Raw genomic sequence first — 26,698 nt, 5'->3', positions numbered from 1 at the left:
GAGTTTGTCCGGCATGGCATGAGGGGTATGATGAGTGGTGACTCTGTCTGTTGGATGAAATATATTCGTTATGCTAATCATGCAGGGAATACTTAAACCTCCTGAGTCGACCGTAGATCGTGTCTTGTTCCAGTAACCCCCATACTTGTTTCGTACTTCCACTTGTCCCTACAACAGGTAGGGTACGGTTCAGTAAGTCGTCAACCACTTTCTAGCACACACCGTACAGAGAGGCCATGGTGGAAGATATCGGTTGTAGCTGGTAGGCAGGCCACCTGGTCCGGGGGCATGGGTGTTTCCGGTTGGGACCGAGAGGGGAGGCCACCCCTTAGAGCGCGCGATATAAATTTGATCCCATGCTGCGCGAGGTTGTAGCCTCCCCACTTAGAGTTTTGCTTGACGGGTGTCGTGGGTGATTTCCAGACATCGGTGAGTTAAGCTGGTGTGTGCAAGTTAGGTGTGTTTTCAACTAAAAGACCGTAGACGGAATTAGTCCCGATGGACTAATGGAATCCGTTGCTCGCGGGTAAAGAGTACACCCTCTGCAGAGATTAAACCTATTCGAATAGCCGTGTCCATGGTTAAGGACTACAGTCTGGGTGGGTCAAGTGACGGTCTTAGTGTTGGTCTTCGGAGGTGAAACTGTTAAACCAGAATGGAAATCACGACTTGTGACATGTGATAATTATCATTATTATTATTTTTGTGGACTAAACCGTGATATTATTGGTATTATCGAATATCCCTGGGATAGTACTACCTCCTGGATATTCATTGTGAATATTTATTTTATAAGCCCTTTATGTGGTGTCACACAGACGCCCGACTGTGGCATTGCTTGTTATTTGTTTACTTTATAAGCCCTTTATGCGGTGTCGCTGAGACGCCCGACTGTGGCATTGCTTGTTATTTATTTACTTTATAAGCCCTTTATGTGGTGTCGCTGAGACGCCCGACTGTGGCATTGCTTGTTATTTATTTACTTTATAAGCCCTTTATGTGGTGTCGCTAAGACGCCCGACTGTGGCACTGCTTGTTATTTATTTACTTTGTAAGCCCTTTATGTGGTGTCACTGAGACGCCCGACTGTGGCATCGCTTGTTATTTAATTATTTTATAAGCCCTTTATGTGGTGTCGCTAAGACGCCCGACTATGGCACTGCTTGTTATTTATTTACTTTGTAAGCCCTTTATGTGGTGTCGCTGAGACGCCCGACTGTGGCATCGCTTGTTATTTAATTATTTTATAAGCCCTTTATGTGGTGTCGCACAGACGCCCGACTCTGGCATTTTATTTGCACTCCATTATTGCATATCATCTTGCACATAAATAACCTGCTTACATGCATAAAAGATCTTTATTTATGACTGACGATGTGATCATAGAATATTTCAGTGCATGATTTTCAGTTGTATTATTCCAGTGTTCATAATGTTTGCGAGTACATTCAAAGTACTCACAGGCTTGTCCCTGGCTATTGTCTTGGCCAGATTTCTTGCACGGAAAGGAGCGACGTGATGACAGCCCCGGAACCTAAGCAACGGTGATAGCAACCTCGCGAGGATAGGAGTAAACCTGGTCAGCTGTTCCTGTGGGAAATGGAGCCCCATAGACGCCGATGATTTCAGACCGCTTCCGCCATCAACCACTAGAACCATTTGTTGCACTCACAGGCCAGAATGGTCTTGTACTATCTATGTCGTATTTTGCTTGGAATTTCTGTAACAAGTTGGTGCCTCATCAGCTAACAGTTATCCTGGGGCTGGTGAGCACAACGGCCATTTTCTGGAATTTATTACCCGGAAAACCAGTCGTCACAAGTACGAACGCTAATTTGCATTGCATGGTGCCCACAATGATATTTATTCCTCACTGTGAATTTGTATATTTTTATACTATATACAAAGTTAGTCATAATAAAGAGAAACAAAGAGCATCTCTCTCTCCATCGCATACCCCCCCCCCCTCTACGCCCTTTCACGTATGCACACAAACTATCTCCAGCAAACTATCTCCAGGTCCTCTAAAAGTAAGCCCCAAGCACATTCACGCATGTTTCATCTTTCTCTCGCGATATATACAATGATGATCATTGTATTTGAAGCAAAATCATGATACATATATTGGACTTCAGAATCCACTCATTACAGTCACCATTTATGTTTTGTGGTTATTATACAGTCACGGGCTCACCGTATAACTCTGTATTTGCTCAAGACATGACTAGTTGACCAGTTGAACGCTCCATGTGGCACCTCTAGTGTTGCATCACATTATCTCGCTACCATCGGGCCCACCCGTCGGCTTATATCTACTCTACATCTACACTCTTGTAAAATACACTCTTATAAAAACAGAGTTGGTGATGATGGTATGTCTGCCATCCTGCAATATAGGTCGTCCGATTTATATCTGACGGATAGGAAAGAAACTATGGCAATTTGGCACAAAGGTACCCACACGCCTCTCCACATTTGCAAATAAGGCCTTCCCTCGTTCATCCTTTTCTCTCACAAGATAAACTAGTCATACAAATGCATCTTGATGTTACGTGCAACGCTTGGGCATCTTGCTAGTAAGAATGAAAACAAACGACAAAAAAATATTGGACAGTGGTTCGGAGTCATGACCGCGGGCACAGCGGACAAGGTGGCCTTGTATTGGTATGTTGAGCCATCTGTTTTAACACACAGGAGCCGGTGTGGTGATTATACACACGCACGCATGCACACGAACTGCATGCACGCAACACTCACACGAACACATGCACCCACGCATGCACGCAACACTCACACGTACACACGCAGCCACGCACGCACGCAACACTCGCACGCACGCAACACTCACACGCACGCATGCATGCACACACCAGTAGACCACATGACCAACACACACTCTCACGCTCAAGTGATCAACCTACACGTGCATGTGCACACATCACGCCCTGACAGACACATACACAACCAGGTGAGTCCCGCGCATGAGTTGGAGTCTTGTCGCGCCTGCGTAAATTTGTGTTTATCTGACCTTTTCCCTATGCGAACTGACAGGTGGGACCCACAAGGAACGTGGTCACTTTAACTAGTCAACATGGCACCACGCAGACTATTTGGCCGGTCAATAGAGTGCAATCCGATACTGAACCGTGAGCAAGTGACCATATAATCACCGCAAAACGTATATAGTGACCGTAATTAGCTTATTCTGAAGTTCGGTGACCGTATTACGCTTTTCTCTCTGTAGGCCCTCCAAAACTACATCTCTACACGTTCTCGCATGTTACATCTAACAACTATGCAATACAGCACTACTACTACACTCTAACACAATAAATCATATGTGTTTTTAGTTTTACTAGATATCATATTGTTACTTAATTATTCAGTTTGCATACATTAAAATTGCCTTCGAAATGTACTCCCTCCGTCGTATCTTGAGCTTAGTACAAACTTGTACTAGAGCTAGTACAAAGTTGAGACACTTATTTTGGGACGGAGGGAGTATGGACAGTATCATCTACCGCGCCGGAAAAATCCTGCCCTTTCTTGTTTAATCGGGTTTGTATCGATGGATCACGCAAAACAGCAAAACTATAGTACTATACAGTACAAGTGACAGTTCACTGGGCCATCGTGTCGTGTACTCCTCCGTCATAAGAGTGGAGCGCTCGCTTTCATAAATCTTCTAGTCCCTTTCACCGACATGTGGGACATCAAGCTACCGGGTCCACATGCCATACCGGAATACAGTGCAGAGCAACCGGGGTGAAGCACCCCAGTCATGGCACTGACGTAGTAATGAGCAATGAGGCATCAAATCACAAAGCTGCACCTTTCCCGTAGTTAAGTTGGAGGGACGAAGTAATCTTTACCTACTAATAAAGCGGTTATCGCTTCTGCCCGTCCGTCATTAAAATTGCCCTTAAAGTTGTAAAAAATTACCCACCAATGCCACCGTTAAGTGAGAAAAAAGTTTGATTTCTTTTTTCTTTTTGTCCGCGCTAGCCCATCGCTCAATAAGAGGAGATCCCCACATATAAAGTGACCGTATGACCAGCGCACTGGTTGGTTCCTTGACCTAACGCGTTGGAGATCCTGGGTTCGATTCCCACACCCTCCCTTTTTTCTTTTAATTTCTTTAAAAGATCAAATATTTTTTGAAATTTTCATATCTTTGAAACCCTAACTCAATCTGACATGTCATATATGAAAATTCATCAGAAAAATGTGTAGATTTCAAATATGATATCATCATTAATTTTTAAAATTATGTTCAGGGTGCAAACTTAAATCATACCTTCTTTATATGATGAGATATTTTAGAAATGCCTATTGCATATGTTCTTATAGATTGGTTGTTTTTGGTGGAGCTATCCAATATGTTTGCAACCAAATTAAGTAACTGAATTATGATTGCAAACACACACAAAATACGTAGATTCCAAATATGCTATCATCATTAATTTTTAAAATTATGTTCAGGGTGCAAATTTAAATAATACCTTCTTTATATGATTAGATATTTTAGAAATGCCTATTGCATATGTCCTTATAAATTGGTTGTTTTTGGTGGAGCTATCCAATATGTTTGCAACCAAATTAAGTAACTGAATTATGATTGCAAACACACACAAAATACGTAGATTCCAAATATGCTATCATCATTAATTTTTAAAATTATGTTAAGGGTGCAAACTTAAATAATACCTTCTTTATATGATGAGATACTTTAGAAATGCCTATTGCATATGTCCTTATAGATTGGTTGTTTTTGGTGGAGCTATCCAATATGTTTGCAACCAAATTAAGTAACTGAATTATGATTGCAAACACACACAAAATACGTAGATTCCAAATATGCTATCATCATTAAATCTAACTTGATGCTAGATACATCCATTTGAGGGACAAGTTTGGGACAAGCTTTTCGTACGGAGGGAGTATATGACAAATACAATGCTCTTATGCACATGGTATCATTAAATACTAAAATGTACTTTGCTATTTTCATTCTAATGCAATATTTTTTTGGGCATCACCGAGAAACAACAACAAATGCGTAAACATATACCGGCAACTATGTAGACATTTGTGTTGTATAATGAATTCTAAACACCTTGAGTACACTTCAAAAATCATCACACCGTTATGTTTTTGCACAACACCACTTATCATGTTGCTTGGTGCGTGGCATCATGAAAGATTTTAAGGGATTTGTTGATGTCGTTGTGTTTATGAGGCATGAACTTTTTTTTCCCGTTGCAACGCACGGGCATATTTGCTAGTAATGCTAAAAAAAGAAGTTGGAGGGACGAAGCAACCATCATTTCACTCGTTGCTGAATCCGCTTCTCCCTCATCTTCTTCAAGTTAACCACGTATTGCTTCTGCCATTGTTCTGCCCCATGTGGGACGCGGATCGGCTTGGTAACGCACTGACACGTGGGACCGCATGTTAGCAAATCGCCAGGCAACGTCCTCTAAAAGTGGTATGGTTAAGGGCATCCACAATGTGTAGCCAAATGTGAAAATAGCTTTTGGCATCGTGGGAACCATTGTGGGCGGTGTTGCCACAGCCAAAAAGATGGAACCGAAGCTCCCTGATTGATTGATTGAAAGAATATAAAAATGCAACGTCTCTCCTCTTTCTCCCGTGCTTGGACGCATGTACAGTATAGAGCACAGAGTCTACTCCCGTGTCCCTTCTATCACAAATCACAAAGCAGTGAGGCATCAAATCACAAAAGCACGGACGAAGCAACCATCATTTCACTCTTCGTTGACTCTGCTTCTCCATCGTCTTCTTCGAGAAACCATCTCACCGCACTAAGCTGGATGGATGACGCTATTGTGTACTAGTAGTACTAGTACATTTACGCTTCCTTTGGTTCCACGGACTTCTTGGATGCAGATAAGGCGGTTGTCTCGGCTTGCAGGCGGCACTTGCGAACGACTTACCATGGTCTCCCTCAATGGTGTTCTCCGTCGAACGCACTTCGCCAAACCACAACGTTCGAGATATCGTCGACGTCACCGCAATGGGTAAGGAAGTCAAATATAGTTACTACCTCCATTTTTTTGTACACAAGGCGAGTATATCGAAATTACAATTTGCAAAAGGCACTAACACTAGTCGAGGCAAAATTGATGGGGTTTGCCTCGTACTAACAACCAAGGACATTAATATCCCCTGCATGCATGCGGAAGTGAGAAGGTTGGTTTGCATTGCGCTGCATTAATCAAGCGATGAGGAGTGAGATGGTTAGCTCTTTGGGCTTTGGAGGAAAAAATACGCATTAATTGACACGTGAAACAAGCATTTGGATCGATTAATCCCGTGAAGGAAAACCCCGCCTTTCTTTTTTAACACTAGTACTCCTAGTACATACGTATTTATCCTGTTTGAGTCTAGGCCTTGCATTGCCATACTTCGCCACACGTTTTTGCCAAGCTTGCCTAAAGTTTTCAAAATGAAAAGGAGGTACGCTTGCGCACGGCTATCACGGTCGCACCACACCCTCACACAGTCGCTCCTGCACGCCGAGGTCGCACTGCACCCTCACACAGTCGCTCCTGCACGCCGCAAACACAACCAAGGGAACGCACCCTCACTGACAGGTGTTGTCACATGTGAACAAACCAAACTCAGCCATCCTACCACTGACACATAATTTTCGTTCATAGAGTATGTTTATCCAACCGCATGTTGGGGAGTATCCGTACGGCCCGTGCGGTGGTCTGTTGGGGAAGAAGAAGAGGTGAGGAAGAAGTGTTAGGAGACGTAGTATATTCATCCAACCGCGTGAAATGGTAGACTGACCCAAGTTAGGCGACTTGCATAACAATATACTCCCTCCGTCCCAAAATTCTTGTCTTAGATTTGTCCAAATACTAATGTATCAGGTCACGTTTTAGTATTAGGTACATCCGTATCTAGACAACTCTAAGACAAGAATTTTGGGACGGAGGGAGTATGTTTTTACACAGCAAAAGATCCATAAAAACAACAACATAAAGAAAAACTATCACTGCTCGCGGAATGAGACGGCCTCGTCGTCTTTGGCTGCCGGCGCGAACCAGCCATAGTTGCCGATGTGTGTCTCTGCACCGTGGTTGTCCTCAGCCTCCAGCTACTCGTCCATGCAAAGCGTGCAGCCGCTCTGCACGGATGAGAGCACAACGCGGTTCAAGTCGAGGACGTCTGGTTCCGCCTGCAGGAGGGCCTCGATGGCAGCGGCATCAGCGTGCTCCGCGTCGAGTCGAGCCTCCGCCGCCCGGTTCAAGTCCAGGACGTCCGGTTCCGCCTGCAGGAGGGCGTCGATGAGAGCGGCATCCGTGTGCTCCGCGTCGAGTTGAGCCTCTGCCGCCCGGTTCAAGTTCAGGACATCCGGTTCCGCCTGCAGGAGGGCCTCGATGGTAGCGGCATCCGTGCGCTCCGCCTCAAGTTGAGCCTCCGCCGCCCGGTTCACATCCATGACATCCGATTCCGCCTGTAGGAGTGTCAGGACCCCGACTCAATGCCACATCGATCTAGCATGTAACACCTCATATCACTTTGTGGCCTCACGCACGGTATTCCCATAGGTGTCGCCTTACCTTTGCCCGGGACCGTTTGCGCCTTTTGGCACACGTATATGATAGTGTCGCTAGCATCCATATGATAAGGAGCCCGGGCTGACATGGCTAGTCGTAAACCCAAAATGGCACAAACTTACAGGGACAGGCATCCATGACCCAGCATCGAACATGTCGGTCATCAGCGAGTGAATCCAGGCTGTAGCACTGGGCTAGCAGGACTCTGGTGAACCGGGCTGTAGCGGGCTAACAGGACTCCGGTATTCATCGCGTGACATTTCCCCGAAGGGACAGACACAGGAACAAAGAAGGACACATGCCGGCCAGCCTAAGTGTTTCGGAGCAGTAGCAAGCTACCATGGCTCAGTGGAAGCACTAGGAGACATTTCCCGATAAGAGAGGCTACTAAGGATAAACAACTAGATAGTCAGATCCCACACATACCAAGCATTTCAATAACATACACACAATATGCTCGATATGTGCAAATATAACATGGCATCACAACATGACTCTACAACTCAAGTATTTTATCCAATAGACTCCGAGGAGCCAAGTATTACAAACATGGGTCTCTCGACCCAGCATTCAGAGCATACCAGTCAAAGCACAAGCGGAAGCTTAACATGTCTGAGTACAGACAACTATAAATGGAAAAGGCTGAAAAGCCTGACTATCTACCAGATCCTGCCGAGGGCACAAGATCGTAGCTGAGGTAACAAGCTAAACGTCGAAGTCCACGTGGAACTACTAGCGAGACTGAAGTCTCTCTGCAAAAACATAAATTAATCAACGTGAGTACAAATGTACCCAGCAAGACTTACATTAGAACTAACTACATATGCATCATTATCAACAAAGGGGATGGTGGGGTTTAACTGCAGCAAGTCAGCTTTGACTCGGTGGCTATCCTGAACTATGACTGCAAGTAACTCTTTGAGGTGGCGCACACAAGTCCACATATTCACCATATCAATACACCACTATGGATCCGCTCCCGTCTCCCTATGAGAACGCCATCCATAGCACTCACGCTTATCTTGCGCATTTTAGAGTATCCAATTTCACTTGTCTATGAACTATACAGGCAACCCAGAAGTCCTTTACCGCGGACACGGCTATTCGAATAGATAATGTTAACTCTGCAGGGGTGTACTTCTTCACACACGCTCTCACCACTTACCGCCATTTACACGACATGTACTCGGCAACCTTCAACCGGAAGCCCAGCGAGGGTGTCGGCCACGACCTGACTAACCAAACAAGTCTCTAGTCCAGGTTTATCGCCTATTCGGGTTCCATCCGCAAGGAGATCCGGCCGGGGTGTCGCTCACGGCCCCAAACGATGTGTGCAGGGTTCCCAAGTCCACCATCCGGGTGCCACTTGGTACACCGGGCCACTGTGCCTAGTCTGTCCCAAGCCCACCTGTACCGGGTGCCACTTGGTAGACTACTAACACTACCTACAAACACCAGAAACTAGTTGCAACTCCTGGACAGAGATCAAGTTGATTAATAAGCCGAGAGGGGCACTTAAGCATTCCAATGCGTGGTAGTAGCTGATCATGGATCACAAACACAGAACTCAGTTCCTGAGGACGGCCGCAATGAGACAACCCACCATGTACTCCTACATGGCCTCTCACCGCTACCTTTACCAAATCGTGTTCACGCACTTAGCTCACACACAATAGGACATGTTTACACACCTCCGATTCATTCCCGATGAATCAGACCTGACTCAACTCTAAGCAGTAGCAGGCATGACAAACAAGCATGAATGAGTAGGCACATCAGGGCTCAAACAACTCCTACTCATGCTAGTGGGTTTCATCTATTTACTGTGGCAATGACAGGTCATGCAAAGGATAAAGGGGTTCAACTACCGCAGCAAGTAGCAGATGTATCGTTGTTGTCCTAATGCAGTAAAAGAGAGCAGGAGCGAGAGAGTGGGATTGTATCGGAATGAACAAGGGGGTTTTGCTTGCCTGGCACTTCCGAAGATAGTATAGCTCTTCATCAGTGTCATCGATCTCATCGTCGGAACCACGTCTACTGAGAGGGAACAATTACCGGCAACAGAGAGGAAACACAATCAATGCAATGCAACATTATGATGCATGATCATGACATGGCAACATGCTGGTGTTTTGAGCTAATGCAGCTAGCAACAAAGTTAAATGAAGTTGGTTTGAACCCTAAGTTCAAATCCAAACTCCATATGTGAAATACAAATGTCATTTATATGATTTGTGCCAAACAGCAGCTATAAGTTGTTCTAACATGCATGAAAATGGTACATTTGGATAGATTGGATTTTTCTGATCATTTTTCATATATAAATTATTTGATTTGGAGTTATGATTGATTTTATATGAATTTTAGAAGTTTATACTATTTTCTGGAATTTCCTGGATTATTTTTATTCCACAAAATGATTAATTGCGTCAGCACCACGTCACTGTGACGTCAGCGGTCAACAGGCGTCGACCAGGTCAAACCTGACCAGTGGGGTCCATAGGTCAGTGTCACGTTGCTCATTAGGGTCACTGACATGTGGGCCCAGTCAATGGCCACGTCAGTGTGGTTAACGCTGACGCGTGGGGCCGCTGTGATTAGTTAATATTAAGCAGAAACTAATCTAAGTTTAATTAGGCAGTGGGGCCCGGCTGTCAGTGTAACTAAGTGTTGACTAAGTGTGTACTTAACCTAAACTAAGCGGCCACGTCACCATCGCCGGAGTTTGGTCGGCGGCGACCATCCCGCGCGGCGGAGCTTCTACTGGGTGGCGCTAGGGGCTGCGTTTAGGTGCAGAGAGACCACCAGGAGGGAGCCCATGCTCTTCCGCGTCCAACGGAGCAGGAAGGAGTGGGCGGGGTGCGCTATACTCGCCGGAGTTGAGCTCGCGGCGGCGGCTGGAGCTCGGGCGGGCTCGGGGTCAGCGTTAGGGAGCACAGCAGAGGGTGCGAAGGGGTGCTATGGCGTCCTGGCAATGCACTGAGTACGGCTGCGTGCTCGGTTGCAGCTCTAGGCAACGGTGGCTATGGCGGCGACATGGCCGGCGGCGAAGAGCTCTCGGCTCCGACGGGCATCAGTGTTAGAGGAAGAAAACGAGCCAGGGGAGAGGGGGAAATGATGGCGGAGCTCACAGCGGGGTCGGAGACGGTCTTAGCGATCTTGGGGAGGCGGAGACGGCGGCATATCAACGGCGGCGATCCTCGGTGGCCGAGGAGGGGAACGGCGTAGCTGGCGGCATCCATGGCTTCCGGCGCCTTCCGTCTTGGTGAGGAGGAAGAGGGGAACGAGGCGGGGCGTCTTGGTGCGTCGGCGAGGCGAGGGGAGCACGGTGGCTGTGGCAAACGGTGTCGGCGACGACGAGCTCCGCTCGGGCACGTGCAGGGAGAGAGCAGAGGAGGGGGAGAGCGCACGGGAGAGAGTGAGAGGGGCCAGGGGGTGCGTGGCGTCTCCGTGGCGTCGTCTAGGAGCACCGGGAGGAGCCAGGTAGGCAGGGAGGGAGGAGGTGGCCGGCGCGGGCGGCCACACACCTCTGTCCTTCTGGCGAGGGAGGAAGACGACAGGGGGGGAGCGGTGGTGGGCTGGGCCGTGCTGGGCCGGTTGGTGGCGCCAGGTAAGGCCCAGGTACTAACTCTCTCTCTCTATTATTTTATTTATTGTTTCTGTTTTCTATTATTCTTCAGTCTTTAGGGCTTTATTTAAAATACTGAAATAGATCCAAAAATCATGAAACTAATAATGGCTACTGTTTAGGATATATACCACAGTAAACATTTTAGTTTATGATTATTTGAGCATTTAAAATATTTAATAGCATTTAAATGCCCAAATGCAAAGTACATATGATTTAATTCAGTGACCAAATATGTCATGGAAAAATGTGCAACACCTCTGGTTATGGTTTCAAGCATTTTCCAGAAATGATGAACATTTTTGAAAGCCATTTGGATTTACTGGAAAAAAATTTAGGTTGAACCTATTGAATTCCATTTGGTGCTAGGGTTTGAACAGTCCCCATTTCAGGTTTAAAAGAAATTTAAACATGATGCAACACAAGACTAGCTAACCCAGAGCAGACCAGAACTAGGGATGTGACAAGGAGAGCCTCGATGGCAGCGGCATGCGCGCGCTCCACGTCGAGTTGAGCCTCTACCTCCCGGTCCTCCTTTAGTATCGCCATGTTGAACCGCTTGTCCGCCTGCACCATGGGGGACTAGGACGCCGACACGAAGTCGACGTCCATCGTCTCATACCCATCGGGGGCCTTCTGCGCCGCGACCTCCGCCATGAACATTGGATCAGCTTCCTCCTCCTCGTCGCAGAGCGAGCTTGGGATCGGAGGTCTGTGGTGTCAACCGCCACCGCGATTTCTGCGCGGCGCTCTGGGGTCAGCATCTTGTAGTAAGTGATCTTGCGGCGCACCATGGCTTAGTGGCGAACTAGGGGACGCTTGATGCGGGCTAGGGGATCAAAAGGTGGGGGAATGGGCTGGAGATTAGGTGTGGTTTTAGGGCAGTGGCTGGCGTACGCCGAGTAGCGAAGGTTCTGGTGTGAATAGTGGTTTCGGTGATGATCGGTCAATTGGTTTTGACTGTACATCGCTCTTGTCGCGTTCACATTGCAGCCCGACACGCTGGACCCTCCACATCGCTCACCGAATGGAACGCGCTTCGTCTTGTGTTTTCGCTTGCTTGTGGGACCGCAGTTGAGAGCAAACCGACGTCCCTCCCCCTCCCCCGCCCGCGTCATTTATACTACCACTCCCTCCATTTTATGTGGAGTAAATAAAAACAGAGGGAGTATACTCCGGATGAGGATCCCCTGACGTGGCCGAACCCATTGAGTAACTGACATGCGGGGTGTAGCAAGCACGGGTCCGCCAGTAAGTGATCGAAAGGGAGGGTAAGGCAGGGATACCTATGTCAGAGGATCCACTTCCACTACTACTCCCTCCTCCCATTTACTATACAAGGCTAATGCGTTTTTCGAGGCTAACTTTGACCAAATGTTAGAGTAATGATATATGACATGCAACTTACACAAAGCATACGGTCAAATTCGTATGTGAAAGGAGCTTCCAATGATATAATTTTCACATTATACATCTCATATACTATTAATCTTGTCAATAGTCAAATGTGGTTTTGAAAAACGCATTAGAGCATGGTTAATAATATAGCCAGTCGATGGCTATGAGGGACTGCCATGTCATCTATAGCCATCATCTAATATATGCACTCATACAGTAGTGTGGGCTATAAGGTTGGCTATTTCCCACAAAAAAATTATAAGGTTGGCTATTGTATTAGTACTTTTTCCCATCTCCTCTCTATCTCTTTCTTCATATTTATTGTATTTAACTAGGAATGCGTATATAGCAGGCTCTTGCATGAGAGCTCACTCCCCTTACTTTTTCACATCTCTCTCCTCCACATAGGCCCTATATAAATGGAAGGAGGGAGTACTACTATGAGCACTACATACTCTAGTACAGATGTTGTCAGTACTCCACTAGTACTATTGGACAGGGAGCTTAAAAAAGATACTATTGGACTGGCTATACGTGGCGAAATCCTAGTAGGAAGAGCATGCGCGAGAACAAGCACATTCACGTGGTTGAAAACAAATTGGAAACGAATCTAGGAGTACGTACAAATCTAACAATATTGATTGGGCGTTGTTGAATGTTGATACTTTTTTTATCAAAGTAGAGATACTTTGACTACACATAAAACTTATATGTAAACTAGAAAGGATAGGAGGGAGTATATTGTACGTTCAAAAATGAAATGAACATTGAATACCCTTTATATATGATTTGTGGATGCAATGATCACCGGTTCAAAATTTTGAATCCTCCTTAGGTATCACGTGCCCCCACTCGTTCTCTCTCGATTTCATCTCGAGTTCTGGAGATTGATTGAAAGAGGACTACGGTGGGTACAATACGTTCGTTTCGCTTATGAACGTACAATATACTTCCTCTGATCCCCACAGACCCCCCCCCCCCCCCCCGCGGGTCATTTCTATCATAGAAACAGACCAAACCTTTATCTCCTTGCACGACACGCAATTGATCTCTGAACATCAATCGATCTCGTCAACATGTGCCGGGGCATGAACCGAATGCGATGTAAAAACTAAGTGGAGGCAAAGTGAAACTTTAAACAAACCATTTGTTTGTATGCATGTCGGACAAATTACAACGTTGGAAATACAAGCATGGTCTAGGCCCACATGCGAATGATACTCGGCGGAATGTTCAAATGAGGCATGCGGGAGGATGGACTCGACCGGAGGGCGACATGATCCATGGAGAAGATGGTTGGAGAGGAATGAGAAATAAGCAAACGCCACATGATTATACTTGAATGCCTCAAATAAACAATAAGTTGTCTCGCTTGGCCTACATAGTGAAAGGCCTAATGCGCAATGCGGAGCACTAACACTCAAATATGGCCAGGAAAACAGGGAAACCGACATATGGGGCACACCCATCGGGACGATGTAGTGCAGACTAGTCCAATGGAGGAGCTGGCCCATGACCTCCTCGCCACCACGATTGTCCATGTGGGTCGTGGGGGCCAACAATGTGGCGCAGCTCCAGCACCGCCTCTGGACACGGCGACCGCGGTGAGCGACACGCTCATCTTTGCTAGACACGGTCGGTTTCAGTGTGCCGAGGGTGGCATTAGTGCTGTGGCACGACCAACAGTATGTTTCTTTTGTGCCCAAGGTTGCCCCATCAAAGCATGGGTAGCCAAAATTTTGGTTGAGGTTTTGGTTGCCCATCATTTGGCCGACATTTGCAAGAAAAATGAACTAGAGTTGGCTAGAGTTCATTGGCATGCCAAAAAAATGGCAACCATCCAAACAAAGACCAATCTTTGGGTCATGACCAAAATTTTGGTAAGGTGCACTTTGGCCACAATCCAAACACACCCAAACACCCGGCTCGTCGAGGATACACGGGGCATCGCGATGCATCCGCGGAGTGGTGTAGCGCGGCTAACTGCATCCTCAGGACCTGAGACCATGCCGGGTCGTCTTGCTTTTTCAATGACATGCTGGGATCGCATGTGAGCAAAGGGCATCTCCAAAGTTGCCACGACCACAACTGACTACCCTGGCACACCAAAAACCCTCGTCCCTCGCACCGTCGCGCGGTGCGTTCCCAGCCGGCGACAGCTGCCCGCATTCATGTTGTCCGTTCGTATGCTGTCGTTAAGAGGCTCGGTGCCCGATGAACCAACTCCGGTGACTTAATGACGCACCTGGACACTTGGCCTCACCGTAATGCGCTACTTAAAGCAGCAACGCTCAGCTAAGCTCCACACCATAGCGCATCGTCCTCCTACCTGGCACCACATCCGCCATGACCACAAGCATGAACGCTCTGCGGGAGAGCTTGTCTTTGAGGATGACGCTCGAGGTCGCGGCCCTCGCTCAAGTCGCCTCTCGTAATGCAATAGCGGCGTAGCCGGACGCGGACGCGACCGCACAAGCGGTGGCCACGCTGGCAGCCAACGACGGGAGCACCGTCAGCCACACGTCCTACTTGCCGCCGTCCAACGTCCGGTGCCGCCGAGGTCAGGGACTCCTCCGAGGATGAGTAGGGCATGGGAGGCGGCAAGGCATGGTGTGCCAACTGGCCGGTCCGTATCCCGTGTTCTACTCTTCCTTGTCGGAGACCGCACCTTCACTTCACGGGTCTTGAACCCTGCCCCCGTACATAGAGATCGTAGATGGAGGACGTCGGTCACCGACGTAGAATAGGTTTAGGGTCGGGTTTCTTTTTTTTGTCCTATAAAAGTTCGAAATGTAATGAAAATCTGTTGTGTTTGCATTAATCTCGGCCGGTGTATATGAACTTTCACAATAATATAGTATATTGTAGGCGTACTAGCAAGATGCCCGTGCATTGCACGGAAGATCAAGATATTGTGGGAGAAAAGGATGAACAAGGGAAGGCCTTATCTGCAAATGTGGAGAGGAGTGCGAGTAAATTGTCATAGTTTCCTTCCTATCCATTAGATATAGATCGGACGGCCTATATTGCAGGATGACAGGCACACCATCATCACCAACTCTGCTTTTTATTGAACCGAGACAAAGCTAACATGCAAAGTAAAATAAACACATATGGTCTATACATACACAATTTATCTTAGGCACTCCAATAGTATGTCCACTACACATTCACGCATTTCACATCTTTCTACATCTACGGGAACCTATGAAAGGGTTAACGTAAATTGCCTCTCTCTCTCCTCCCCTGATATACATGGTGGTGGGCCCCTCCCTCCCCCTAATCTACAATCAACAGCTCACACGTTTCACATTACGTTAATTACGTAACTGGGATTACGTAGGTGTAGCATTACTCATCCTAAAAAAACCAACTAAGCCAACCTCCCAGCATATTGCACGGAAAAGACCCGGCCACGCCGCTTTAGTTGGGATTACCGGATTACTAGTAGTAGTATTGATGGATCGCGCGAAGCACCTAATTTAAAAGGAAAAAAGGCGGTACACTCACAACACTCCTGTCGCGGTCACATTGCACCCCACACACATTCGGTCCTGCACACGCCTCACGCAAACGGAATGCGCTTCGGCATGCCTCTTCACTGACACGTGGGACTGCACTTGGAGAACCCGACCATGCACCAAACTCCTCCCACCCACCGCGCGAAAATCCTCCCCCCTCCCACCCAAAAGTTCCCCCAAATCCTAGATTCAACCCCCTTCGGTCAACTAGCCAATAATATTCCCCAAACCCCCTCCCCCCTGTCCCCCTCCACTCCATTCGCTCCACCAAAGCCGCCCTCCCCGCTGCGCTGATACGTCGGCGCCGCGGTTCGCTGAGGGGACGCACGGCGATCCTCTCGCTCCCACAGTACGCTCTTGTAGACTGCCATCCTCTAGCCGCACCACCACCGCTAGCGATGTTCTTGTGGAGGCGCACGGCGGTCAGCACCGCCACCACTGGCGACGTTCGTGTTGAGATGCACGACGTCAGCTTCTCCCACGGTATGCGCATTTCAGACTGAGGCCCCGTGCATGTCGGTGTAGCGCTGAATGTTAGCTGATAGACGCTGTTAATCTCACTGTTTGCCGAAGTAGTTTACAGTCAATATGCTCTGCTTAAGAAGCTTCCTTGCCCTATTCTGCACTCAATCTGCTTAGCTGAAATGGCATGCCAAGGTTGATTAGTTGCTAAAATATCCTGCCATATATTTATTGCGACGTAGATTGCCATGGTCTAGTAGCCAATCTGTTAGGTGAAATAGCTCTACACCATTTTATACTCGATCTTTGTTTATGCGATGGCCTTCGATGGTTCGATTGCTATGTGCTCAGCCTCATTGACTGCTCAAATAGCATGCCATAATTTAGCACTCAAATATGTTTGCTGAATTAGCTTTACATATATTTTGTTACTTAGATCTACTCGTCCAAATATCTTGCCATAGCTTTAGACATCGAGTTAGGTAATTTTTTTTGGACTTCATAAAAAGCATATATGTCTAATTTGTATGTCTAACAGATGGACAAGACTTGGATAACTTCTGCTTGAAGATTCTCCATTGCATATGTCGAGGGGGTTGAAAACTTCATGAACTTTATCAGAGCTGAGTACGGTGGTCCGAAATCAGATGTGCTCTGCCCGTGTAGCAGTTGTACGAATTCAGTTACAAGACCCCAGTCAACTGTGCAAAATCATCTACACTTGTATGGGATGTCGGTCACATATACTAGGTGGGTTCATCATGGTGAAGTTGTGAATGTCAATGTTATTGACTACGTGGAAGCAGCAGATCACCATCTTGATCTACCTGATGCTCAGGTAGAAGAGGAGGAGGAGGAGGTGGTGGCGGAGCCAATGAGTTTGACCAACATTGAAACAATGCTACTAAATGCTCATGCATTTCGTGAACTTTCACCTCAGAAGAAAAATGGTGGGCCCGCATGTTGGAACAATGCAACGTGGTTGTCACCCCAGGAAATAATCTGTCAGTACTCTCAGCTATGGTCACCTTTCTTCAGGTGAAGACATCTGAGCGGATGACCAACAAATCATTCGATGCGATGTTGGATGCTTTCCGCAAATCTTTCCCGGATGCGTTTGAGCTGCCACACACATACAGTAAATTGACAAATTTCCTTCGTGCAATTGGAATTGGATATGATATGATCCATGTTTGTAAGAATAATTGTGTTCTGTTCCGGAAGGATTATGCCAACTTAAGTGAATGCCCGAAATGCAGATCATCAAGATGGAAAGATGGCGATGCTGTGAAGAGGATTCCTCATAATGTTTTGAGACATTTTCCAATTATACCAAGATTGCAAAGGTTGTTTCATGATGCTGAAACAAGAGAGGATGTACTGTGGCATTCTAGGAACCAGGAGTACGGAGATCTGAATGTAATGAGCCATCCATCTCATGGTAGTGAGTGGAAAAGCTTCAATCATAAACACAAAAAGTTTGTTGTTGACCCGAGAAACATTAGACTTGGCTTATCTTCAGATGGATTTAGCCCATTTGGCCACCAGAGCGCCACATACAGCATGTGGCCAGTGCTTGTTATCCCTTACAACATGCCTCCAAATGTCTGCACCAAAGAATCAAACTACATTATGGCCTTGCTCATCCCAGGTCCAAAAAGTCCTGGAAAGGATTTTGATTTGTTCATGGAGCCTCTTGTGGAGGAACTTCAATAGCTATGGAGGGGTGTTCTCACTCGAGACCTATATAGCAGCCCACCAGCTGATTTCTTTCTGTGTGCTGTTACAATTTGGTGCATCCATGATTATCCGGCTTTGGGCACTATGTCAGGGCGAACGACACATGGTTACAATGCATGTGTTCGCTGTGACAGGAATCCGCTGTCATACGCAATACTTAGCAAGATATGTTACATTGGACACTGCCATTTCCTTGCCAAGGACAAGCCGCATCCTATAAAATACCAAAGACATGTGTTCAATGCAAAGCATGAAAACCATGACGCGCCAAAGAGGCTCACCGTCGATGAGTTGCAAGTGGAATTAGAGAAGGTCAGGCATATTACACCAGGAAACCATCCTGGTAATGGTAGCGGGAAAAGGAAGCATGGCAGGGCAGAAGAGAGATTATTGTTTAACCGTAGGTCCACTTTGTGGGACTTGGAGTATTGGAAAGATTTGGATCTGCGGCATAATCTTGATGTGATGCACATCGAGAAAAATATATGTGGCAGCATTATCGGCACACTTCTTAATATTGAAGGCAAGACAAAAGATACCTTAAAATCTAGGATTGATTTGACACACCTGTGTATCAGACAGGATTTGCAGGTGCAAAATGAAGGTAAACCATGGGATATGGCACCAGCTGTGTATGTCTTGGACAAGGTAAAAAGAAAAGAATTATGCGAGGTCATGACACGTGTGAGATTCCCACATGGATTTGCTTCCAACCCTGAAAGGAGAGTCAGTGCAGATGGAAACAAGGTACAAGGGTTGAAAACTCATGACTGCCACATCCTACTTCAAAGGGTTTTACCTGTTATCCTTAGAGGATTGGGCCGCCCTGAATTATACAGAGCAGTTGCAGAGTTGAGACAATTCTTCAGGGAACTCTGAAGTAGAAATATCAGGATAGATACTTTGGAGCATCTTAGAGACAAGATACCAACTATCCTATGCGACCTTGAGAAGATATATCCTCCAGCCTTCTTTGATGCGATGGTGCATTTGGCTATTCATCTACCTGATGAGGAACTACTTAGAGGTCGAGTACAGTATGGTTGGATGTACCCTATTGAAAGGCGACTAGGCACTTTCAAGGGCTATGTTAGGAACATAGCTAGACCCGAGGGTTCCATTGCAGAGGCCTACATTGCTACAGAAGCATTGACATTCTCAAAATACATTGAAATAGCTGATCAGCTTAGCAAAGAGGTGGGTGAAGACAATCTCGGGCTCAATGTTTTCTATTATTCTGTTCGAGTTACAGGGAAGAGTCGACAAGAGGACAAACCTAAAGATTTGGACAAAATTGTTTGGTATGTGTTGAATAACTGTTCTGAGATACTACCTTATATCAAGTAAGAGCCAAGTAATGCAGCTTATACATCGTAATCTACTAAACTTGCAGCAAATTCTTATATATTTAGATGTTTGACGCGATCACTATGTTGTGCAGCATCTACAAAAAGGAGTTACTACCGCAAAATCCAAGAAACGTTGGCAAACTGGTTATGGCAGGATTTGTGAAATGGTTCAAGAGCAATGTAAGCTTTTGAATTGCACTGTCAGTTTTTTTAATATATTGAGTACATAAGATGATCAGCTTGTCTATTTTCTAACCATAGGTTAAGAAGATGAGGGAGGATGAGAAGGCAGTTGATGATGCCCTTTACTCACTAGTAATGGGTCCTGATACTTGGGTAAGACATTATGAATCTTGCATTGTTGGAGATTGCGCCACAACACCCTTGCACGAGACGAAGGCAGGAAGACACAAAACAGTGCCATCATGAGCACGGATACGTATGAGAAAGAGACAACTGAAATGTATGCTAACATAACAGACATTGTTCAGTTGTAGTATATCTCCAGTTTTGAGGATCATCGGTGCGTGGTTCTGTTGTGCTGTCGTTGGTATAACCTGTTTTCCAGGATCACAAAACCAAGAGCTGATGATTATTTCAAATCCATCAATGTCAAGGTGGCGTACCAGACCAATGAGCCTTTTATTTTGGCAAATCAAGCAACACGGATATTTTTCTTGGAAGACACATTTGCACGTAGCGATGACTGGAGAGTATTGCAAAGGTTTGAGCAGAGGAATTCGTTTAATGAAGTTGCACAACAAGATGATGCTTACACTGCTCTTGATGTACAAGATAACACAGATGTTCCTAATATCTTTGAGAACCATCACGTCAATGACGCCGGTGAAAAGATTGCATGTCATGCTGTGGACATACAAGAGTTGATCAAGAAGAAGCCAATGTTCGAGGATGTTGAGGACGAAGAAGAAGATGACACTGTCGGAATTACGATTCAAACTGATACACATGGCGAAGATGTTGACGCTGCTGCTGTGAATGATGATTACATTGCTTTTGTCATATTTGCCTATCAAAAGACATTTTTTTATCTACTATGTGAAATTGTGTTTGCTATGACAACTGAAACCTGATGAACATGTTGTTTAGTATTGTGCTGTGAGAACATCACTTGTTATGTATGCTGATTTGTGTTTGGTGATTGTATGACGACTAAAACATGATGACATTGTTGTTTAGTTGTACTCATATTTGGCTGTGAAACTTAAATTTGATGACTTAGTTTGCTGTTGGACTGCAATTTCCTCGACGTCTTTGAATGAGAACAAAGCGGACCCGATAGGGCCTCTACTAATTTATTTATTTATTACCAAAAGGGCCTCTGCTATTTATTTAATTATGAGCAAAAGGGGATACCCCCTGATTTCCATTAATAGATCGTTAGATATTCACAACACATGCCCAGCCTACTACACAGGTTTCATTCATTACTAGTTTCATCAAAGTGCTCATGTCATAGCCACTGAATACATCACGAGTGCTACATACACTGCAAATAAAGAGACAATCGTCCTATAGAGCACATCATTTTTTCCCATTAACTTCACAAGCTCTTTCATCTCCTCATTGCTGTCAAGGCCGTTCAGCAGCTGTTGCTTGGCCATGATCAGAGGAACTGCATCTTTAACCTTCTACTGTCCATCTTCCTCTTCTGCCGTTCATTTAGTTACTTGTACAACACCCCAACCTGCTGGTATTGGGATTCCTCGGCTAACAAAATAATCAGCGTAGTTGCATTCCCCCACATCAGGAACTTCCCAGAAATACAAATCACCCGAATCTTCCCTTTTCTGCACGAATCAAATTGGAAGATCATCAACCAAACTATTAAAAAAATTAGCAACTAAAAGCAGCAGAACAACACTTAAACATATTATTACCCCATGATTCAGGCATTTGTAGAAGACTCGGCCAGTGTTGAGGATTGTGGTTGAGACGCGACGAATGACTCTGTGTGATTTGCAGCAGTGGCACCACACCAACGGCAGCGGGTTGCGATGAGCAATTGGCTGCGGTGCGCGTGCCGGCGGGGGTGTGATGAGACCCACAGGCGATGGTATGGGTGGCGACTTGGCGCATATCTGGTTGTTACCTGCTGAAGAGCACGTGGACGAGCAGCCAGCGGACATGGTTGCTGCGGCCAGAGCTTCTAATGCTAGGCAGAGTAAGTAGAGAAGAGGAGAAGCGAATGTTGGATATGTCAGTTTCATTACTTGCTGAGTAGCATAGCACCATATATAGTCATAGTCTAGGTTTGGATTCGACCAGCTACTGGAGCACGTCTCTCTTTTTTCTAAAACTCAGCAACGTCTCTTTACTGGTACACTAGCTTGTTTTGTACGCCTTCTCAAGTCTTTGATTTTGTTTCCCTTTTTTGCGAGGAAGGAAGGAGGACAAAATTGAGACTTCCTGGGACTCGAACCCAAGACCTCTCGGTTGAAAACCAAGGGTGCTAGTCACTTATGTGGCGAACGTTCCCTGGGTGGACGACGGTAGACGAATGCATTTTCCTCGCAGTTTTAGTTGCGACACAAGATCGAACGGTCGCAATTTCAGGAATGTTATCAGGCGAACGAGCCCAGTTTTTTTTCCTATATATAAAAAAGTATGCTACTTGGTGTCGACTTAGTCAACAAACGATTGTGCCAACCTTGACCATTTGATTGACATTCAACGTTTGTCGTTTTTCTTCAGTCCCTTCTTCCTAGAGCTGCCAAAGCCAAACGAGCGCCGGCGGGACCACCTGCTCCCGCCTCCCATAACTGGTTGTGCTGCCGCGCACGCATCATGGCCACATCGCACCCTAAAACTCTGCGCATCTTCCCCGACTCCTGTTCGTTCCCATCCGAGGCCTCACAATTGTCCTCTGCCTTGGTTCGCTCGCTGCGGCGCCGCCCTCCGGTGTTGTCAACATGGTCAACAACCGAGAGGAATAAGGAGATGAATGTACATGATGAGGATGACAGTAGGGAACCAGTAGCGCGCGCAGTAATTTTGTTTTTTCGGGGCGGAGAAGGGTATCAACTGGGTTGTGCGGGACCTGTGGCCTGTCTAGCCCAGGCTTTTATTTCATATGTTTAGCACATGACCAACCCAGTTTGTTTTTTTCCGTTCTGAAAATGGCTAGCCAGCTAATTTTTTTGCAAAATAACCAACGTAGGCCTACTTGCTTTTCTAAGCCCTGCTGGGCCGGAAATCTTTCAAGACGAGGAGGGATGCATTTTGCCCAGAAAATGGGCTATAAGTAATAATAAATGAGCTATAAAATGAAAAAATACAGCAAACATGCAATTAGTTCCAAAATACTTTTTTCTTTCGGATTTTGATATTTTAAATTTCATTGTTATTGTGCGGGTAAATTTTCATTGAATTTAAATTAAGCTATATTTAGTTTTAAAATTAATTTGAATCTGGCTAGAAATTTCGGGTTATATGCTGTTTGGGACAGATTTGGAGGCTGACATGTGGGTCTACTAGGTTGACATGTACGAAAGGCTTTGTCAACTTAGTCCACAAACGATTCTAGCGGCAGTGGCCGTTGGATGTTAATCCAACGGCCGTGCTACTTCTTCAATATCTGATCTTCTTGCTCCAGCCGCCCAAACCAGCACCGGTGGGACTGCCTGCTCCCGCCTCCCATGGCCAGCTATGCTGCTGCACAGGCCGCACCGCCCCACCCTAATTCATTGCTGGCCAGGCCATTCCTCTACTCACCCACACCTCCTATTATTTTCCGGCGACGGCAGCCCGACCAGTAAACCCTCGTACTCCCCATCGCGTGGGCAACCATTGCTGAGTCTTCCCTGACTCTATGTCGTTCCCTTCCTAGGCCTCGCCGTCTTCCACCACCATGGTGCTCTCGGCGCGGCTTGGTCAACATGGTCAACGAACGACATCCATCGGACCTGGACTGTACGTGGAGAGGCTGACAGCTCGGTCCACAGCCGCACACAAGGAAATGCCTCCTTATTACGCGCAAAATAATGATTCCTCTCAAGGAAATATGCCCTAGAGGCAATAATAAAGTTATTATTTATTTCCTTATTTCATGATAAATGTTTATTATTCATGCTAGAATTGTATTAACCGGAAACTTAGTACATGTGTGAATACATAGACAAACAAAGTGTCACTAGTATGCATCTACTTGACTAGCTCGTTGAATCAAAGATGGTTAAGTTTCCTAGCCATAGACATGAGTTGTCATTTGATTAACGGGATCACATCATTAGAGAATGATGTGATTGACTTGACCCATTCCGTTAGCTCAGCACTTGATCGTTTAGTATGTTGCTATTGCTTTCTTCATGACGTATACATGTTCCTATGACTATGAGATTATGCAACTCCCGTTTACTGGAGGAACACTTTGTGTGCTACCAAACGTCACAACATAACTGGGCGATTATAAAGGTGCTCTACAGGTTTCTCCGAAGGTACTTGTTGAGTTGGCGTATTTTGATATTAGGATTTGTCACTCCGATTGTCGGAGAGGTATCTCTGGGCCTTCTCGGTAATGCACATCACTATAAGCCTTACAAGCAATGTGACTAATGAGTTAGTTGCGGGATGATGCATTATGGAACGAGTAAATAGACTTGCCGGTAACGAGATTGAACTAGGTATTGAGATACCGACGATAGAATCTTGGGCAAGTAACATACCGATGACAAAGGGAACGACGTATGTTGTTATGCGGTTTGACCGACAAAGATCTTCGTAGAATATGTAGGAGCCAATATGAGCATCAAGGTTCCGCTATTGGTTATTTGCCGGAGACGTGTCTCGGTCATGTCTACATAGTTCTCGAACCCGTAGGGTCCGCACGCTTAATGTTCGGTGACGATTTATATTATGAGTTATGTGTTTTGATGTACCGAAGGTAGTTCGGAGTCCCGGATGTGATTGGGGACATGATGAGGAGTCTCGAAATGGTCGAGATGTAAAGATCGATATATTAGACGACTATATTCAGACATCGGAAAGGTTCCGGGTGATTCGGTTATTTATTGGGGTTCCGGAGAGTTATGGGAATTCGTCGGGGAGTATATGGCCCTTATTAGGCTTTAAGGGAAAGAGAGAGAGGCAGGTCGCGCCACCCCCAATGCCTAGTCCGAATTGGACTAGGGGGAGGGGCTGCGCCCCCTCCTTTCTTCTCTTTTCTTTTCCCTTTCCTTGACTCCTACTCCTACTACATGCAAGGGGAGGAATCCTACTCCCGGTGGGAGTTGGACTCCCCAGGGCGTGCCATAGAGAGGGCCGGCCCCTCCCCTCCTCTCCTCCTTTATATACTGAGGCTAGGGGCACCCCATGATACACAAGTTGATCTATTGATCTCTCCCAGCCGTGTGCGGTGCCCCCCTCCACCATATTCAACCTTGGTAATATTGTAGCGGTGCTTAGGCGAACCCCTGCATCGGTAGCATCATCGACACCATCATCGCGTCGTCGTGCTGACGGAACTCTCCCGCAAAGCTCTGCTAGATCGGAGTTTGTGGGACGTCATCGAGCTGAACGTGTGCTGAACTCGGAGGTGCCGTACGTTCGGTACTTGGATCGGTCAGATAGTTAAGACGTACGACTACATCAACCATGTTGTGATAACTCTTCCGCTTTCGGTCTACGAGGGTACGTGGACATCACTCTCCCCTCTCGTTGTTATGCATCACCATGATCTTGCGTGTGTGTAGGAATTTTTTTGAAATTACTATGTTCCCCAACAGTGGTATCAGAGCCAGGTTTATGCATAGATGTTATATGCACGAGTAGAACACAAGTGAGTTGTGGGCGATACAAGTGATACTTCTTACCAGCATGTCATACTTTGGTTCGGCGGTATTGTTGGATGAAGCAGCCCGGACCGACATTACGCTTACACTTACGCGAGATTAGTTCTACCTATGTGCTTTGCACACAGGTGGCTGGCGGGTGTCAGTTTCTCCAACTTTAGTTCAACCGAGTGTGGCTACGCCCGGTCCTTGAGAAGGTTAAAACAACACTAACTTGACAAAATATCGTTGTGGTTTTTATGTGTAGGTAAGAACGGTTCTTGCAAAAGCCCGTAGCAGCCATGTAAAACTTGCAACAACAAAGTAGAGGACGTCTAACTTGTTTTTGCAGGGCATGTTGTGATGTGATATGGTCAAGACATGATGCTAAATTTTATTGTATGAGATGATCATGTTTTGTAACAGAGTTATCGGCAACTGGCAGTAGCCATATGGTTGTCGCTTTATTGTATGCAATGCAATCGCCCTGTAATTGCTTTACTTTATAACTAAATGGTAGCGATAGTCGTAGAAACAATAGTTGGCGAGACGACAACGATGCTGCGATGGAGATCAAGGTGTCACGCCGGTGATGATGGTGATCATGACAGTGCTTCGGAGATGGAGATCACAAGCACAAGATGATGATGGCCATATCATATCACTTATATTGATTGCATGTGATGTTTATCCTTTATGCATCTTACTTTGCTTTTGATTGACGGTAGCATTATAAGATGATCTCTCACTAAATTTCGAGGTAAAAGTGTTCTCCCTGAGTATGTACCATTGCCAAAGTTCGTCGTGCCGAGACACCACGTGATGATCGGGTGTGATAAGCTCTACGTTCATCTACAATGGGTGCAAGCCAGTTTCGCACACGCAGAATACTCGGGTTGAACTTGATGAGCCTAGCATATGCAGATATGGCCTCGGAACACTGGAGACCGAAAGGTCGAGCGTGAATCATATAGTAGATATGATCAACATACTGATGTTCACCATTGAAAACTACTCCATCTCACGTGATGATCGGACATGGTTTAGTTGATTTGGATCACGTGATCACTTAGATGATTAGAGGGATGTCTATCTAAGTGGGAGTTCTTAAGTAATATGATTAATTGAACTTTAATTTATCATGAACTTAGTCCTGGTAGTATTTTGCAAATAATGTTGCAGATCAATAGCTCGCGTTGTTGCTTCCCTATGTTTTATA

Source organism: Triticum aestivum, chromosome 2B (genome assembly GCF_018294505.1).
Source record: "Triticum aestivum cultivar Chinese Spring chromosome 2B, IWGSC CS RefSeq v2.1, whole genome shotgun sequence".
In the NCBI taxonomy this organism is placed as follows: domain Eukaryota; kingdom Viridiplantae; phylum Streptophyta; class Magnoliopsida; order Poales; family Poaceae; genus Triticum; species Triticum aestivum.
Note: the sequence above shows the minus strand (reverse complement) of the source record.